The 19667-nt window shown below is 31.7% G+C and overlaps 2 protein-coding genes across 8 annotated transcripts in view; both read right to left on the bottom strand.

The window, feature by feature from the left end:
- Positions 1 to 19667, bottom strand: part of LOC113397410 (calnexin) — a 372199-nt gene that overhangs the window by 177849 nt on the left and 174683 nt on the right. The gene's annotated exons all lie outside the window — the stretch shown is intronic.
- Positions 1 to 19667, bottom strand: part of LOC113397455 (teneurin-m) — a 214979-nt gene that overhangs the window by 153415 nt on the left and 41897 nt on the right. Inside the window, exon 3 of one of the 5 annotated variants that reach the window (XM_026635802.2) lies at positions 18480 to 18520. The exons of the other annotated variants lie outside the window; for them this stretch is intronic. The gene's annotated coding sequence lies outside the window, so the exon portion shown is untranslated. The remainder of the gene's footprint in view (positions 1 to 18479; positions 18521 to 19667) is intronic. 5 annotated transcript variants of the gene reach the window in all.

The raw sequence follows: 19667 nt of genomic DNA, 5'->3' as shown, positions 1-19667 counted from the left end.
CTTAATATTAAAAAAAAAAACACAAAATAAATAAGGGAATCAACAAAAGACATAATATAAATAATAAATAACAAAACAGGCGTAATTAAGACTAATAAGGCTTCGGTGTATGACAAAGAGTACAATACAAATCCTGAAGATTCTAATGTAAACAAGGGACCGCTCGCGGCATCGCTTGTATAATATTTTACTTTTTAAGTCACGAGGGACCGATAGCTCCAATATTAGCTGATTTACACTCAACCAAACGATTATGGATAAGTATGCAAAAAAAATCATATTTAAATATCGAATGCAATAATTATACTTTTTCCTTATTGTATTAGTTATTTATTTGTTTTTATTGATAAAAAGGCTGATAAGAAAATGGACCGCTCGACCGTTAGAGTAGTAATTTCAGTTATAAGTATGTTAGAAAATAATTACAAATATGCGTAGCTCAATGTACCTCCTTCACAATAAACTTACTCATTTATAACTACGTTTTTTTCCATGATATTCGTACTATATATATAGTGCTAACATATTTCAACTTCACAAGTGAATATACTGTAAAGAATATTTCATCTGAAGTCTGTATTACTATACAAACCTGTATTAAGGATATCACTACGTATATTTTGTACCGTTCGTCTTTATTTTATGATTAAAACGTGTATTTTTAAAATTAGAATACCACAATAATTAATTAAGAACTTTTATAAATACTTTACGCAAGCTCTAAAATCGGTCAAATGAATATATTTCATCGTCTAATATTATCGAGAGATTATTTTAGCCCGTGAAAGTAATTACAGTTGATCCGTATTTTAGGATAAGTGATTATATAGAATTAAGCAGGTCAAGCCATAGATAAAACATGGATTTACAAAATAATGATTACACCGTCAACATAATAAAGCTTCGAATTAATGGCATTCGGATTCTTTATAAGTACCGGGCCCTTAAAAATATTTCATTACCGAGGTTATATGAGCTTATAGCAGCAGTATAAGGCTCTTAAAATTTCTTTAATCCAGAGACTATAGTCTAATCGTGAGATATAATTTAGGAAAATGTATCTAAAACAAATGTACCATGCACGTTAGAAACTCTCAAAGCAAATGAAAACTTTTAATTTAAGCCAAAATCCTAAGAGGTTTTAGTCGTCCTTCGACACGAAGAAAACAAATTAATTTCGGCTAACCCTTACCAGTCTTAGTGATTGAGTTTATGTTAGTGGATTCTTAAATGCCAATCACATGGTTATTTACTGCGTGCGATAGTAAAGAAACTCGAAACGAAATTTTCTTAAATAATATCTGCATACTGGTATATCTGCATACTCGATAGTCACACGTTTCTACAGTTGCGTCACGAGAGCTGTTATTAAAATAAATTCAATTGAGACTTGAAAGAAACTCGTGAACAATTGCGAACACTTACATTCTTTCAAATATTTACGCGAAACTAAAATGACTGAACCTTTTGTATTATATTTGAATTTTCTGTGTCACATCTGAATCATTTTTATATGATCTTTATTATTATTATATATATCCATAGATGATATATGATTGTATTCAAGAATATATTTGATATCTGAGCTTATAAAAATAAACACTTACAAATAAGTTAATAAGTAAGAAATTGAAACCACAAAACTTCTCAAACGATTACAAGCACTAACAGACCCTTTAATGGAAGTCCAAAAAAGGACAATGAGCTCGTTAGGGAGAAAAAAAATCCCAAGCCTCCAAGACGTCGATGCAGAGGTTTGGATGAGAAATGCTAATTGGGATTGCATAAAGTTGGTAAACAAAATAAGCGATTCTTGTTTCAAAAGTTAAAAATTAAGATATAATTAATACTATTATAGATAGTTAGAAATTAAGATGTAATTAATACTATTCATGATAAAATTATATCATATTGTTATCATGCTATAACTCCACGAAAGAAAGAAAAAAAGATTCAAATGAAATAAGGTCCAGTATGGGTTAATTGAATTATTGTATTTTTGTTATAATTTCTACTATTAAACAGCAACAACACCTGCTTAATTGTGTATAAAAGTCTGAACAAGATACGTACGTTGTTTATAGTGTTAATTTATTATCCAAACAAGAAAAGTAAAATCACATCGAAAATATTGATAGCACAAATTTTCACAAAAATTGTCACCGGTTAAAAATAATATTCGTTCGAATGTAGGAAACATTGAAAGTGACCTAATAGTGGATATTCTGAAATTCAACACCACACGTAGGCGAGGGGACTTACATAAATAAAAACATTGCCTGTTTCCTCTCAGCGTGATAAGATGTTTGATAACTGGCCATGGAGCAGGACGTCCGTGCTGATAAGCCGTGACCGGTCGATTTTAATGAATACAATATAGTTTTGCCAACATTATCGCGATTGAACTGTATACCAAAAATAAATTTCATTGTATAGTTGCTATTACAGAGAATCAAAATATTTAGAATAATTAAATTTATGATGTTTTATTAGAAATACAAAAAAACATCAGTACCTATGTAAAGTGAATAAGGAACGTTCATATTAATAGGTATATACCGATATAGCACAATAGTCCCGAGGAAGTTTTTTATATAACATAAAATATTAGGTCAAACTTGTAATCTTATTCATTAGGGTCTACCGATTGTCTTGCAAACGAATTTTATTAAGTTAACCTTGATTTGCCACATGTCCCCTAACGCAATCAAGATTGCCTACAGGCAAAATCGAATTACAGCAAAATTCAATCCGACAAAATAGTGAACTCATAAATATACAATTGTCGAGTTGCTTTCGCAGCGAAATCACGTCTACATGAGTAAGGAGTAACCCTCACCGAAAAGAATCCGCGAAAACATTCGAAGAATAACAGCAAAATTTGCTTTCCGCACGTATTGCTCGTACTTCGTTACTAGCCTTGAAAGAAACTACAATTTGAATCACACAAAGTCGCACAAACGAACCGGTAAACCTGGAAAGCGGAATCCCTGAGGGCACCGACCTGTCACAATCCGTCACTTCTCATATAAAAAAAGGAATTGGCACTAATAAATGATAGAAATTGTCGGTATACAAGTAACGTAAACTTATCTTGTCCTGTTTTTTGGTCAAAGGCCTTGGACAATATATTTTCTACAGCTAACTTTAATGCAAACTGCGATGCCGTTCCTCCATTAAGCAAAATCTATTATTTTTGTATGTAAATCAATGTGAATTTTCTCAAACCCTACATCAGATGTTATATTCTAAACACGGCACCCCGCGTTAAGGCAAACGTAGAAATTTGTCACATGAGCGATGGTTCACCTACGTGTTTCGCCGTCCAAATCCCAAATATAATCTGTTGCCGTACGAATAAAACGCACCTTTATTACTTTAAGAAGAGATGCTTAAATTCCGTGTGACCGCCTTCAGGGATTTCACATTGCATACGACAGTGGACCAGGATTACCTACTGAATTTATATCTTAGCCGTGTTATCAAAAAGATCGTTTTCGATTGCGCACGTGCTACCGTTGAACAGAGTTGTACCGTGGAGTGTGACTGTATGATTTTATGCCAGCAAAAGTAAAGAAGGTTGACAAATAGGTCGGGCGTGCCGATGTTCAGTTTTATTAAAATTAAAACGTTCTATCGTGACATTAATAAAAGTCGCTTAGGTTGAAATTCGCGTACCGTTTAAATTTACAGTAAGTACACGGGGGATAAGCTGAACATTTTTATTATCATCGTGCTAGTTTATTGCGTCTCGAGCTTGGGCATTAGAAATAATCTTCACAGAGGGGCACGTGAAAAGCATATAAGAAAAAAACATTTGCAATTCCATACTTCGAACTTAATGATTCTTAATATGTAATATTCAACGGATGAATAAACACAAATTTATTATTATTGCTGAGAACGAAATAGAGGTAGCGATAAATTTATTCGATTCGAGTAAAATCGTCGATTCGCAGGCCCTCGTCCACAGACATAATTCAATCTTAGTCGCACAATTTCACCGAAAATTTATTCGACATGAACTGTAGTTGTCAAATGCTGACTTTGCGTATCGAAGGAATAAATGATAGACGTAAAAGAGAAGCAAGCAAAGACCGTCTTCGGTATTGTGATCACGTAGAGAAGACACGAGACTCGGTGGAGACGCAATCTTCGGAGAAAGAATTACATTTGTCCAAAGGATGGGAAAATCACTAGTAATTCAATGTATGGTATCTAAACACGCAAATAGTGTCAGTTTTAAGTCAGCGCTAAATGTTCATTGTTTGTTTATGTCAACTTAAGGCGAATATTATTATATTATATTATATGTGATCTGTAATTTTAATATACATACTATATAATCATAATGTAGTCTTAATATAGTAGCAACAAGGCATCTGAGAATAAAGTGTCACCTAGAAATAAGTAACACAATTTCACAATTTTTCAGCTATATCAATTACTTATAAACATAAAATTAAAACATAACTAACTGTAACATTAGTTTTTGGAGGTAAATATAATTTGATACCACAATATAATATCTTAACTCATACTGAAAGATGGTATATGAAGACAATAACTCTCATCGATGTACGAACGAATCCCAAGGGTACACTCGACCTCAACACGCCAAATAAACAGACAAGGCGATCAGCACAATGATTGTGAATCATCCGAACTTAGATCCAAAAATCCATTGAGTGTTTGTTTTTGATTTTTGTCTAACGAGACAATGGGGAAATGATGAACATAGCCCTGTTCGTCGCCTCTGGGAATTCACCCCATACCGACACAGCCCCTATATTTTTGAATACAGTCGATTTTTAACCTTCTGTTTAGTTTGGTAAGACTAAAATTCTGATCAAAATCCAGTGGATTAGCTGCCTTTTGGCATTGCGTTGGTCACATATGGCGTCAAACGGGCTAAGGCGAGTGACGGCACGCCACTCGGGGCAGTCAGATTGGTCTCTACGACGGCGATTCCACTGCATCACTGAGGGTAACTCGGATTTTTAAGATTTAAGCCAATCGGGATAACAATTATCCATTAGAATTTCCGTGATTTAAAAAACTTATATTTACAGGTGTAGTATAAAATAAAAAAAATGTAACTATGTTTTCGTATCGTCAAATCGCGAAGTTTGCGAACAAATATTTAATCGACGGCTTTAAAAATTTGCTATAAATTAATAGTTATTTTTTTTTTATAATAAAATTTCATGTCGTCATATCGGTGCTATTTTTCGCCACAGTAATCTAGTCATGTACTTGTCATTTAGACATATATATTTGTTATGAAAACGGTGCAACTACTAGCAACTCAATCAATCAATTAATTAATGTTTCTTGTAACCGAAGTGGTAATGATTATGTACCACTAATTAGGCTGTCGTTGTTTACCTTCGTAATGTTCTCATCAAAGTTAACTGAGGATATAACAGTTACTAGAAATGATATCAAGCAAAGTTTAATAAAAGAAGAACTATTATATATTGATGAACTATAATATTATAGTATTGTCATTTTTGTTACTTGTGTTAATTTATATACACGACAGCAGAGACATACGTATGCATGGAATCGATGTTCGCTCGAATTTTAATTTTTTTTTAAATGGTGATAATTATTGTATGTTATCTTTTACTGACTTGTGAACGAATGTTAAAGGAGTTATTCTGAGGTCGAAAGGATAACATTTAAACAATCATCACTCACACATACAGGTGAATTGGATCCCACACACACAACCGTTGATTAGTGATCGATCTGTGCGGACCCTGGGTGCTTACCACCGAAAATCTTGTCACGTTGCTATAATGAACCGTACCTTCCATCAATAAAACGCATACAACAATTATAATTGTCTAAGGCAATAATAAAATAGTTTTCGAACTATACGCTACATACATACATACATAATAATAATAAGTTATATCACTAAGCTTTATACATCTTAGTATTAATCTACTATATTGTAAAGGATAAACTGTGCTTGTTTGTTTATTTCGAATTCATGCAAATTTCAATTTATAACTTGAACCTATGTTTTGAAAGGTTGAAATTGAAAGTATTTTCATGTGTCATATATTATTTTAGATATAGCACTGTCAACAAAGTTACGTTTCATGTGATTTCAAAGCAATTGGTGCTAAATGGATATTAATGCATGAAATTACTATATGTAAGTTTTTAAACCCCCAATATATCCTAGAGAACTTTTAATTTTAAAGAAAAGGCTCAGCAAATATTTGTTATGTTAACATAACTTAAAATATAACGTTCATCCTAATTTTATAATATTATTAAATTTAATTGTTCTCGTAAATAAAATTAACCGTTCATACTTTGTAATTTATAAAGATTTAGAGATAACATTAAAATTATAATATGTGGTAGAAAAACGTAGGACGTGTGCTATTATATATTAGTACAGGACGAGAAAATATAATGCTTGCTCGATACTAATTTGTATTATGATATTCATTTAGTCATTCATTATTATTTAAAACAAAAATACCAAAAGTTTACTATATAGGAAATATCTTCATTTACCAATAGTTATACTTGTCTTTCAAAATATAAACAATTAACATATTTAATCATTTAAAAATATATATCTCCGTCATCATAAAACGACCTATATATTTTTAAATATTAACACAAACGAACCTTCATCAATCCATATAGAAAAAACAATAAAGAAGTTACATTACTACAGTAATTTCTAAATTACATTGATGTATGTACGTTAATAAAAGGATAGCCTGTGAGAGAATGACGTTTAAACGTCACGAACACATGGCATATCGTAGCGAACCCAGTGTTCAGATCTTGATTCTCAAGTGATTTATTTAAGTTGGATGGTATTGATCGGTATATGACGCTGGTTTGAGGGGAAATCGCTTTGAAACGGGGTCAACTCATCTAAGAGTTGCTTGTTTAACGTTGTAAGAAATAAAGATATATGATTTAGTTTACTTAAGAATATTAAGTAACTTTGAAGATTTGGAAAGATATATCTCGTTTTATTTATTTATGAAATAATTTGAAAGTAATAATTTGGTCGTTAAATAAGTTATGTTTGGTATTCTTGTTTATGTCAACCATGGGATGTAAGATGTGGATAAAATCAACATCCCTTGTGTAACTACACAGGTCACTAGCCTGCATACCGTAACAAATCAATACAAAGAATTACTGTTGTGTACTCGGTTCGGAGGAACTATACACTACCTAGTCGATACACACAAGAGTCTACACTATGTCCTAGATGGAATATCTAAACTAATATTACAAATTTATAAGTAATTCTGTTTGTTACCTCTTTACACTTAAACCGCTGAAACGAATTAGATAAAATTTTGTATGGAGATAGTACAGAGTCCCGGGAAAGGATAAAAGCTACTTTTTTATTTAGTCCTCGAGGGGGTAAAATGGGGGGTGGGTCGGTATTTGTGCTATAGGTAAAGTTGTATAGATTTCGTGCGTAATGGAGCAGGTTCAACTAGTTAAATCTATGTTTATTCTTATATTATAGACGGACAATAACTTATAACAATTTATACATTCCCGATGTTAGTAATTACATGTATATTTTAATTTGATTATAATTCTATTCATTCTTAACAAGACATAATTTAACTACAAATGGTTTCCGATATTAAAATAGACTAATGTTAAGACCACACCAGATTTAAACATAAATACATACATAAACTATTCATGAGAATTAACGTAATGAATCGACGGATTTAAAACGGAGATAGCATCTAATTACTTCCAACTATATTGATAAATATTTTCTTAATACAATATATTTATTACAACCAGACTATATTCAATAAATCAGCAATACACTTGCTTATTGATTCTAAAATAAAATCTACCCTTTAATTTTTATAACCTGTAATGTCATATTACTTACAGAATACCTCATTCCATATATTTTTTTAAATTTAGTTTTTATAATTTAATATGTATATTATTATTGTGCATGAATGGAAAACCTTAAAATAAACCATCGTAACTGCTTAAAAAATTTATACTAATATTATATATGCGTAACTCTCCGTCTGTCTGTCTGTCTGTTACTCTTTAAGATTCAAACGACTGAACGGAATTTGGCATATTTTGGTATGAACTTCAAGGAACGCGATAGACTATTTTTTATGCCTAAAACCAAATCCTAAAACGCGATCGAAGCCACTGGTGGCAACTACTGTTGTTTTTATTCAATAAAATCAAACAACTTCAAAATTTGTTTGTATATTATGCTCGCTATTTAAAACCGAATAGATTGAAGAAGAATATGACGAAGGTCGACACATTGATCTGAGATTTTAACGGAACTCTCAAAAATAATATCGACTCTCTAAACCGTTCATTGAAATCGATAAGAAAATAATTTAATATATTATAAAGATTTGTTAGTTTTGCATCAATTGACATTTTAAGATCATTAAAAAAAGGTAAAAATTATAATATGTTTGATATCGTTCATAATTATTATTATTGAAATATAAAAGTTATATAATGCATTTAGCAATAAACCGTTACGATCCCTTTAGTTTTAATTTTACCGAATAGCCCATATCAAAAAGCAGGAATTCTAAGAAATAATAATAAAAAAATACAAGTGAAGACACCAACAACAGTTAGTATGTGAAAGGGGAACCTTTAGTGTCATTTAAAATCTCTCTCCGAATTCAGATCGTATCAACTGGAATAAAGATCGTAGTTAAGGCTTTATCGCAAGCCGTATTTATTTATTATCGAGTTAGCGTCTGAATTTTTGTATTTAATAAAAAAAATGGTGTAATAAAACTTTTAAATAGTTTTAGGGCAAGGTTAAACATATTTCATTATGCATTTAAATGGTGTCTGGTGGCTGGGCTTCGTACTTAAAGTATAGCCAGAGTACCACTTATCTACATTCGATATTTGAATGTCAAAAACATCTTAAATACAATCGTAGCTTAAATAAAATGTTGATGGATTGGAAAATCTAATGAAAGAGTCGGAAGTAAAACCGCGATATGTCCATGAATGTCAAAAGGATATTTATAATACTGTCAAAGGTGTTTTTGTTGTTTGTCAATATCAGGTCTATAAAATTTATAACTGAAGCTTGGGAGATGAGAGAATATACACAACGATAGTGTGTATAGCTCTTTGGCGGTTGTATATGTAATGTGCAAGTATGTGGTACTTACCCGAATAGACTTGAACAAAAGCCTACCACCAAGTTGGGAAATGTTATTCGCAATATTTTACGCTACTTTTCTAATGAATAGAAAACTATAAGCATCGTCTTAAATCAATGAAAAAGGTCTGCATAAAAATTACGTGCAGATACAGATCACTTAGCTTTAACCGGGTATGGGTCAAGCTCAAAGAGATCGTGCACTTTTTCAATATTGGCAACTTATTAGAAGTATTGATTTATCCCTCTTTACTTATACAGTCGTTTTTACATATTAACTATTAATGAACTGCTAAAACTGACTCTAGAAAGTATAAACATGATACAAAGATTTATTTTATGATAGCGGAATATTTGGTAATTTTTTCTTTAATGGAAGGAGGGATGTTATTTTTGTATGAATTTTACCCCTACTATGTCAATGTAGATGAGGTAGTTTGCTTAAGGTACAAACACAATACTTACAAGCAGAGGTGACAATTTAACATAAGGTGGACGTTATATAATTTTTTTATAGTTGCCTTTATATAAGTCATTCCCTTGAATTTAATTATCAAATCGATACGTTCGATGGATTCATAATTCAAATTAAAGGAGAGCTATCGAATATCAGAGTAACAGTAAACCGGAGGTAAATAATTGAAGTAATTGTTGGGTCAGATCTGGTCAATTAATCATCGGATGCGGTCCGCGGCCACATTACCCATTTATGTCCCAAAGTAGCGTGACGTAGACCAAAATGTTACGCGTATTAATGTCCTAGATATTTGAATGTTGACAAATTTGTTAAAGTAATTAACTGATGTATTATGAAAATATTGTTTTTAAAATGCTTCCGATGGGATAGCTGTTGGGGATTAATAAATATTGTTGAGTATCACTGTTCTGTTTTAATCATACATGTTTGGTGTAAAATGCGTGAGAGTGTAGTTACAGGCATTGCCCTCTGGTTTCTAAGAAACGGGTTAACAACATAAAGACCATTTTAGAGGGAGGTGACCCGTCATCTTATGGTTGATCACTTTTATCTATCTTCTTAAATTAATGTTAATCTTGTTAAATTATCAAAGACATATTTGAAAAAAAAAATTAGACATGGAATGATTTCTACCATTTCTACAAAATTTATGTTATTAATCATATCATTTAGTAATATAGTTGTTTTTAAAGGTGATGCAATTGCATTTAAATATATAAAAAGTAGACTTATAGTTTATAGGAAAAAATTATAGTTGCATCACACTAAAATTATTATGTGTATTAAGATGAATCGGTCTTATATAGTATAATAAACTCTATGAATATGGTATTAAGTCTTGGAAGCTGTGAGATATACTACAAATTTATATATATATTATGAATTAATAGAGTGGATTTAGTTTGCTCCAGTTTAGTGTTACCTAACCCCTGTATAAAGCTATCCTATAACGTTATCCACAATGTTTAAGAAAGCATCCGAATATTTTGGTCTCATAAAAAGCGATAAATAATGGCCGCCATAAAATCACGATGCCATGATGAGAATATTCTAGTGTCAATATCATAACGCTACGTTGGTGGTAAGATAAAAGTCCGATAGTGGTAGATATATACAATTATAGCGACGCTAAGTTGTGTTTGTTATCGTGGTTTTAGGTAAGTACTCCAGAACTATGTTCTTTTTTCTTTAACTTTATTCCATTTTCTAATTTAAAAACTATAATATATGTATGGTAGATCGGAAAATTATAATTATTGACATTTACGTATCTAGAAATGCAGAGGATTAATATCTCAAACAAATATTTTATAATACAACAGCAAACTAGGACTAGAACTAGAATATATTCAGTGTCAAATCAATTGTAAGCATTTCAAGCACTTGAAGCGGAAAAAGATTAAAAACTAAGAACTTTAGTTAACATTTGTGTATTACAAATTGCGCCGTCGTCGCTAAATTAAAAAAAAAAGGTAGAAAAAAATCATAGTTCTTTATTTATATTTTAATGACAGCGTCATAAACACTGCGCCCCAATGAAAGAACACCAAAGAGCGTTTTAAAAATGTTTTGTCGTGAAACAATAAACCGGTGTCCAACGGAATGTATGAGCAGTTAAGTTATCTTTATGTCTCTATCCGACGAAAATAGACGTCCATGTGTTTACAACCACTCAATACTACAAAAGTTGAGTGCATTATATCGGACTACGACATAGAGTAAGAATAACAGATATGACACGGAATCGAAGGGTATTATGTTCTAAATAAAAGTGTACTGTACTTATTTTTTAAATAAATCTTTATTTATATTACTGATTATTATTTTATTTATTTTAATAATAATACTCACGTTTAGTTATTTGAGTACATAAGAGGAAGTTTGAAAGTGGCACCAGTAACCGAGAAGCTATGTGGAAACCGTCTGTCATGGTATGGGCATGTTATGCGGAGGAATGAGGACCATGTTGTGAGGAAGGTCTTGAGTATGGACGTGGATGGATATGGAGGTAGGGGACGACCAAAGAAACGATGGAGGGATTGTGTGAAAGAATATATGTTTAGAAAAAATGTTACTTGTGAGATGACGTCAGACAGAGACGTATGGAAGAAGAAGACATGCGCCGACATCAAATAAAATTGGTATAAGGGCAGGAGGATAAGGATGATGATGACTCACATTTACTTACTTACCTACTGACTGATTCTCACATTTTAGGTCTTGACAAAATATAGGAATTCAAAATTAAAGTTTATAAGAATGTGTGATCAAGATAATTTATAATTAAGACCACATGAAATAGCAACGAGGATTTTAATTATATTCCCATTAATTATGATTAAATATTTATTGATGGATCTGTCTGGCTGATTTTAATGTTAACACAAGCAATATTTAAACTCTGCTATTCAAACTAATAAGTTTTAAGCTTAAACTTTTATCATTATCTACCCCAGGGCTCGGACCTCCTACCTCAAAATATACAGACTTATAGCCCAACAAATCATTTTGGAAACAATTACTTGGTTGAAAGTTTAACATTGATTTAAAAAAAGTATAATCAAAGATAGATTCTTAATTTGAAAATTAAAAAATCAACGAACGGAATAACGTTCTCAATAAATTAAAATGGATAAACTCTTCATACACCAAACCTATCACTTCCAATATTCTTTATTCTTAGGACTTAATTTACATGATAACGCGTCCGTTGGTAAGTAAAACTAGGTACATGTGGTCCATTGTGAGTGGGCCATTGATAGTTTTGACATGTGTACTTGAAGAGGCGGAGATACTTAATCATTTCAGAGTATTGTTGCTGGAATTTCAACTGGTCTACGTTAAATGTGATCTTCGAACCTTTAGTCGTTCGTTTGTTAATAGACTTTATGTATGAAAATATAACGCTAACTTTACTTTGTTTGAATTGCCGTTTATGACGTTATGAATAATAAAATTCTTTCTATTCCTAAAGTTATATTTTGTGGTTCTTATATAACATTTTGTTCAATTAAGATAATGCTCCTTATCATTTGCTAGTAAGAAGTTATTAATTGTAATACCTTGTCTTCACAATGAAATGAAAATTTAATTAAAATTATAGGTATTTCAATGATTTAACTGTACATTGCCAAAGATGAATCATAATATTTTATATTTCTTATAGACGTGTTTCAGAATAATATTAGGTATGTCAATTTCGAAACAATCTTAAACTACGATTGTTACTCTAAATGAATTATGGGCGTAATTTTTTTTAGTTTAGTTGATTTTCATGTCCATATCTGCGAAGTCATTTTCAACATTTACGATATTTCACGATGCATGCACCTCACGGCAGATAGTTATTAAAATGTCGAGAAACGTGATGTCACCGCCATCTAACGACCGACCAGGGAGTTGTTACCCCCGTTCCTATTTCAAATTACCCGCCGCCATCTTTATTGCTACGATGACAGATTTAAATTGACTGTTTGATGGATGTTTTGTTTATGAATGGTTGTTCACACGTGGCTTGTAATTTAGATGTACAGAGAAATAAAAATAAAGCGTATTCCACCACGCTGCTCTAATGCGGGTTTGTGGATACACGTGTCATCCGACACATAAAGCTTTCCTCAAGATGTTTTCATTCATACAAATAATGAACATGAAAATTATATTTTGCTTGCCCGGGTTTGAACCCCGTAATATTCGTTTAAGATCATTCGTTTAAAATAAATTAGGCCTAAAACATTTTTAATAATTTTATATAAATTGTCACAATTATGATAGGTAGCCCTTTTTTTGATGTCGGCTCAAAATATTAAAAAAAAACTGGTGTTTTATTTCAACTTTAATGAAAGTACACAAAGTACTGACGAAGTAAAATAACATCCATCAAAATGAATTTAACGTTGACTTTCAAAAGTAATATAATAGAAATAAAAAAAAAATCTTGTTAAGTATATAGGAGTACAACTTTTTAAAACGAGTTTCGTTTGAATAATTTTCGGTAAAATAATGAGATACAGACGTTTCTTTTTTGTAATTGACAGTTCCAAGTTTTAGTAAAACTTTATTTAGGTTAGCGATATATAAATCTATTACTTGTTATTGGAGTTGAACTAGCGTAGAAACACTAAATGATAAATACGAGTCGATAGTAAAAATTTAAAACAAATAGAAAGGACAAAACGCTAACAACGCACAAAGGTTTGATGCGACTTTGTGATGTCGGCCTCTATAAAATATTTTTCGATACAAGGAGAAATTGGTCAAAAATGACTGTCGAACAAGATTATTCTATACCATTCTACCCTGCATGCAACTAACAGTTTTATGTTAAGCATTTTAAAGTTGAAATTTGCGTGATTGTTTGTTATTCATTTTGCCGTCTCCACTGTTCCTGTATTATGAAGCTTGGCTTGGAGACTAGGAACGTTATTTATTGAAATCTTATTACCTCAGTTTTAAATCGATTTTAAACCTTACGATATAATACTATTTTCATGATGTTAGCATTTGTCTTACAGCGAATGATATCGTAATTTACAGTATTAAGGACAAAATGTAAGGAAATGAACCATTTAAAAGTGTCGTATATCTTGATTTATAAATGAAATCAAACCGTTTCTTGTTGAAATGTCTAATTGAAAAAATACTAAAAAATATACGCAAAATTTAGATGCAGTGCATAAGTACCGGTCTAAATTTTGACCATCGACGTGACAAGCTTTAACTTCATACATTTGTTATTAATATGCAGATAATTATTACTTATCAATTATAGTTTACGAATATGTGCTTACGCATATTCTTTTAAAATCGTTTAAAAATGTAAAAATTTAAAATCCATTTGTATTATGGGCGTCACAGAGGTAGAGGAAAATAAATATATCGTTGGGCATCCTCGGTCGTTCTCGTAGTATGCCATTTTTATTTTCTATAATTTTGTTTTAATTTTGATTTTATAATTGAACTAGTTTTATAATTGCAAATATTGCTTACTTGTTTATAATGGGTAATATGATGATCAATCACAGTCCTATGGAAAATGTCATGTCATTTTTCAGCTATAAGGCTGTTTTCCTACTTATGTGTATGCACAGGTAACCGATAATAAAGGTATACGATAACGTTTTTTTTTTACTTTGATTATATAGTTTGGCGGACGAGGAAATGAGCTACCTGATGGTATGTGGTCACCGCCGCCCAAAGACAATGGAGCTGTAAGAAATGTTAACTATTTCTTACAGCGCCAAAGCACCATTCACCTTGGGAACTAAGATGTCCACTATGTCTGTAGTACTCACCCTTCAAACCGGAACTCAACAATACTGAGTACTGTTGGTTGGTAGAATATTTAATGTGTGGGTGGTACCCAGACATTTGCACCACGCTCACGCGAAGCCCTACCACCAAGAACTCGTCTATCTATGCTGGCTCTCCCAAAGCTAAACATCTAAATATTGTTACATATAAATTGATATCATATTGAAATAACTACATACAAACAGACACACGGACTAATTATTTCAAGAATAAAAAAATAATCATAACGAATATAATAATTAAAATACTGTTTTATTTTATATGTTATTTCTCTATAAAATAGTATTAAGTAACAATTATTTTTGGAGCAGATAAAAGAAAAGATAATATTTAAGTAACTTATAACTTTCAAATATAGTCTCTCTATCTATAATAAAATTAAGGCTATTATACAACTTCAGTATCTTTACTTAGGCAAGTGATGATCCGATTCTGTACTTTCAACGTTAGAAAAATCGTACCCAAAGGAATGCCGTTTGGAGACAGGATTACAAAGTTTTTCGATCACAAACTTACACTATAAATTCACGGTTCAAGGATTGCCAACTATCAGAACTGAGTTCTTCCCTATTATTGACAATTTATGACGCATTTGCATATCCGTTGAGTAACATTTGCGTAACATTCAGTCTTCCGACCCATATCTTTTGATCCCTTTTAATTTAATGTGATGTTACCCAAAATGTAAAACGATTTAAGCATCTATTTATCACTTAGGATATTTAATAATATTAATGTTACCGAATACGGAATGGAAGATGCGTATGTTAAGTGGGAATTAATAACGATTCATTTCTTAATACGAAAGAGATACGTCGATTTTGTTTAATACGATCGAGGACCAAATGCATTTGATGGGAGACTCACTTGTACCGTATCTTTCAAATACTACTTAAACTGCCAAACATTCAATGACGTAATTAAGAAATGTGTATATTATGGCATGGCGTCTGTATAAGTATTAAAAATGATTGAAACCTCGTTTAAGTATAAGTGCTTAAGAATATATTTAAACATAAATGGACAATTTCACAAATTTGTAAATCGGTTGTTGGGTGATCCAGATTATGGGAAATAAGAATAATATTATTTTATTTCTTAAAAGAGTTTGGAATGTACCGCTGAAGAAACCTAATATTTAGAGTCGGTAGCGACTCAAAATATTTTTGTACGAAAGAACACAAAACTTCGAAAATGTTTCAGCGTGTACACTTGAGTAGAAAACTTAACTACAATAAAAATATAAAATGATTGTAATTTAAAGCTTTGCTTAAAACATTTAGAAGTTTTTATTTGGCATATGGATAAGCCATTGAAGTGCGCTGCTATAATTTATCAGAGCGGTTTTAAAAAATACTAATAGTATCCAGTAACAATTAGTTATATGACCGGAAAAAGACAGCTTTATTAAAAATCTTTATAAAAAGCTTTATAAAAAAATGTTTCAATAAGTTTCAAATCGGTTTCGGTTAGTCACTAATCGCATACAAAAACTGAGTTTTTTTCAGTCAAATACTTAAGAACTTACTTATTATGTTTAAAATACTTTAATTTCGTCGTTCTATAAAAATTATAATTGGGTATCCAATAAGGTTGAAAATTGCTTGCGACCGCAGACAGACGCGGCTCGACCGCATTGTCCACAAATGTAACGCGATAGAATCGATTCGCTCCGTATAACAACTCGATAATATAAAATCGATATTGTATCCGTCGGTTCCTCGCGACAAATTCTTATGCGATGGTAAATTAAAAATCACCTTTAATTTTTTACTTTGTTTTATAACCGTTTTGTATTAATTTTATAGCTTTCGTTATCAGTGCGCGTATGAAATTGACTTGTGATTTAAAATGTATATTATAATAATAAGAAAAAAATTACATTTCAGACTAAGATTTACGGTAACCTTGAGGTATTAAATAATATGATTAGTAAATTCAGATGCTTAAGAAAAAATAACTACTAAGAACAATTTAGAAGTTTCAATTATTCCTGGAATATCCAGCATCGCTTCCATCGTTCCATAAACAATAAAGCACATCTATCAGAGACACTACTCCGTGAAATTACAGCAAAATTTGACGACATAATCAAATCAAAGCCAACGCAACCGTTCTGGCTCAGCTCGATGACGTAGCCAACTATTTAAGTTTCGCCTTTGATTAAGCGCGCGACGAAGATTTTCTTGATTAAAATCTCGCTGTAGATACAGCGGTACGTCGAATGCTTGTCTTCGAGTTTCGTCGAGCTCTTTGAAATTTGAAAGGCTGTGGCCAGAAATAGAAGTTAACACTTACTTGTCTAAATCATCTAGTATTCATTTTACCAAAATACACAACTAACCAACTATATTAAATCAACAAAGTTAACATGTACGAGTACTTAAAGCTTGCGGTGAGTGCAACACATTAATAAATATAAAAAATACCATTCCTTAAAGGCTTAAATGAATTTATATAAACAATATATACTGTGATTACTGCTGATAGTTATTTAAATTATACATTGAGTTGTCGTTACAGAACTTTTTCAAATAAAACTCGGAATGTTTATATCGATATAAAACCTTGATACATTCTAAAAAAAACTGTATTTAGATAGATAATAATTCTATCCAGAAGCAGAGACCACAAATAACAAGATACCGCAAGTATATTGCTAATAGAAGGGTTCGCAGTGGAGGCGATCGTGTAACACCCTCAGCGTATGCACGCGAAATAGTAGCAGAGACCGATAAAAATCATAACGCATAACATGACTCGTATGTAACCATATTTCTTGGCTCGCTGATTAGATATGGAAAATATTTCGTGGGTGAAATAATATCCTGATATATTTGCGCCGGGCCGATAAAGGAACGAAAGATGGCCCCCTTAATGGTCGGAACCGGTCGAAATTGACCGAAATCATCCGAAACGGGCCGAATAGCCCATCCAGGGCGCGTATTTTTACATATTATTTTACCGGGCCGCATTAAATTACGGCGGATTTTTTGTTGGGAGTTATGAGGAACATATTTCGTGAAGGTGCGCCATGAAAGCGATCCTTGCCTTCGAGAGGCGAAAAAGGAATAATTATAGCAATATTTCAAGGGGGTTAGCAGTTATCCTTACTTAACTGGATTCTATAAGCTGTGGGGTTTGGATAACAGATGCTAGAGGTAGGTTTTATTCATAGCTAACCAATGTCCGTGGTTGGGGTTGTTTGCTTGTTAAGAAATTCGAACATTTTCTTTCATAATAATAAAGTCTAAAATTTATTATAAGGAATATCATTTGAAGAAATATAACATGTGATTTGATGCTTATTCATGCTTTTAATTTTTGTATTAATAAATATCAAATTTAATTATTCCACAAGCTACACACTAATTTCCTCATCGTGCAGTAAGGTGCGGTAGTACGCCATGGTGGTTTAAGCAATTGTAATAAAAACCAAAATACTGTATTTTTTAATAATTTTAAGAAGCTGTTAAGGGTGAATAGTTTGTGATGTACCTTCCCCCGTCAGATCATCTCCTATCGATGATTGGAAGCAACTGGAATGAAAAATGAATCATCAATAAAGAGTACTACACTAATTACATAACATGAAAGTTTCTGTTTTTTGAGCGACAGCTTTCCATTAGACTATCATGCATTTAAATAACCATAGTGCTCCGTTCAATAAAAACTAAATTAATTACTGATATGTAAAGTCAATAAAGATATTGATACTATACTTCAAAATAAACTTTTATTTTAAAAATCGTGTTCAAAGTGAAATTAAATAATGTTTTGTTGACTTCATCCATTTTGAGAATTTCTATTAATTTATATATGTAAGTGTGTTTACTTTATAGAGTATTTTTATCAAATGAATGAATTTAGGTTATGTTCTTCTTTCATTAAAATTGCATTGCACAACTTTATTTTTATGTTTACGATATTTTTTTGCATTGTAAACGTGATTCTAAAATCAATGCGAACGCATTCTCCATTTAAACTAAAAACCAACCCGAAAATGGCCATCCTCGCTGGAATCCCATCCATACGTCGTATAGAATATCAGCACTATTCTATTCGGAAGTCGAAACAAATGTGAGCGTCGCGTACTGAAAATCGGCTTTCTGCAATCGAATGCAACCGACAAAGATGGAAATATAAAATTGGTTGGTGTAAGCGAGATAGCTGCAATGCGGACAGCTACAGACGCGAATGGAATTGCAAATGCGCGAACGGGCGAACCCTCGACGTACTTTCAGCCGCTATACGGCACTGCTTATTTTTCTTTAGCTAAAGATATGTCAACGCTAACGTTGGCGTGAATGGCGGAGTTTCTGCACATACAGGATTAAGTTCCAAGATAAATACAGAATAATTAAAAATATTTGTTAATGCTTTAATCCGATGCCAAGTTAGGTTTAGAATATAATGTATTCTTATGTAAGAAGAATAAGAAGTAATTGAGCGTCAAAGTTAGTAAGTTAGTATTTATATTTCGTTTTCAATTATTGAGTATCATTATAAGTTATAACTTATATTTGCCATAGAAGAACATGGGAGAGGGAACCACTTTGTAAAATAAGACGATTTCTAGCAGCAGTTCAGGCAGCCTTTTAATTTTAAAGCAAATATACCTTGACATGTCTTGACATAAATAACCTTGACATGTCATGACATAAATACTGTATAATTATTGGAGTT

The sequence above is a fragment of the Vanessa tameamea genome, chromosome 3, assembly GCF_037043105.1.
Source record: "Vanessa tameamea isolate UH-Manoa-2023 chromosome 3, ilVanTame1 primary haplotype, whole genome shotgun sequence".
NCBI lineage: Eukaryota > Metazoa > Arthropoda > Insecta > Lepidoptera > Nymphalidae > Vanessa > Vanessa tameamea.
Note: the sequence above shows the minus strand (reverse complement) of the source record. Positions and strands in the feature narration are given on the sequence as shown.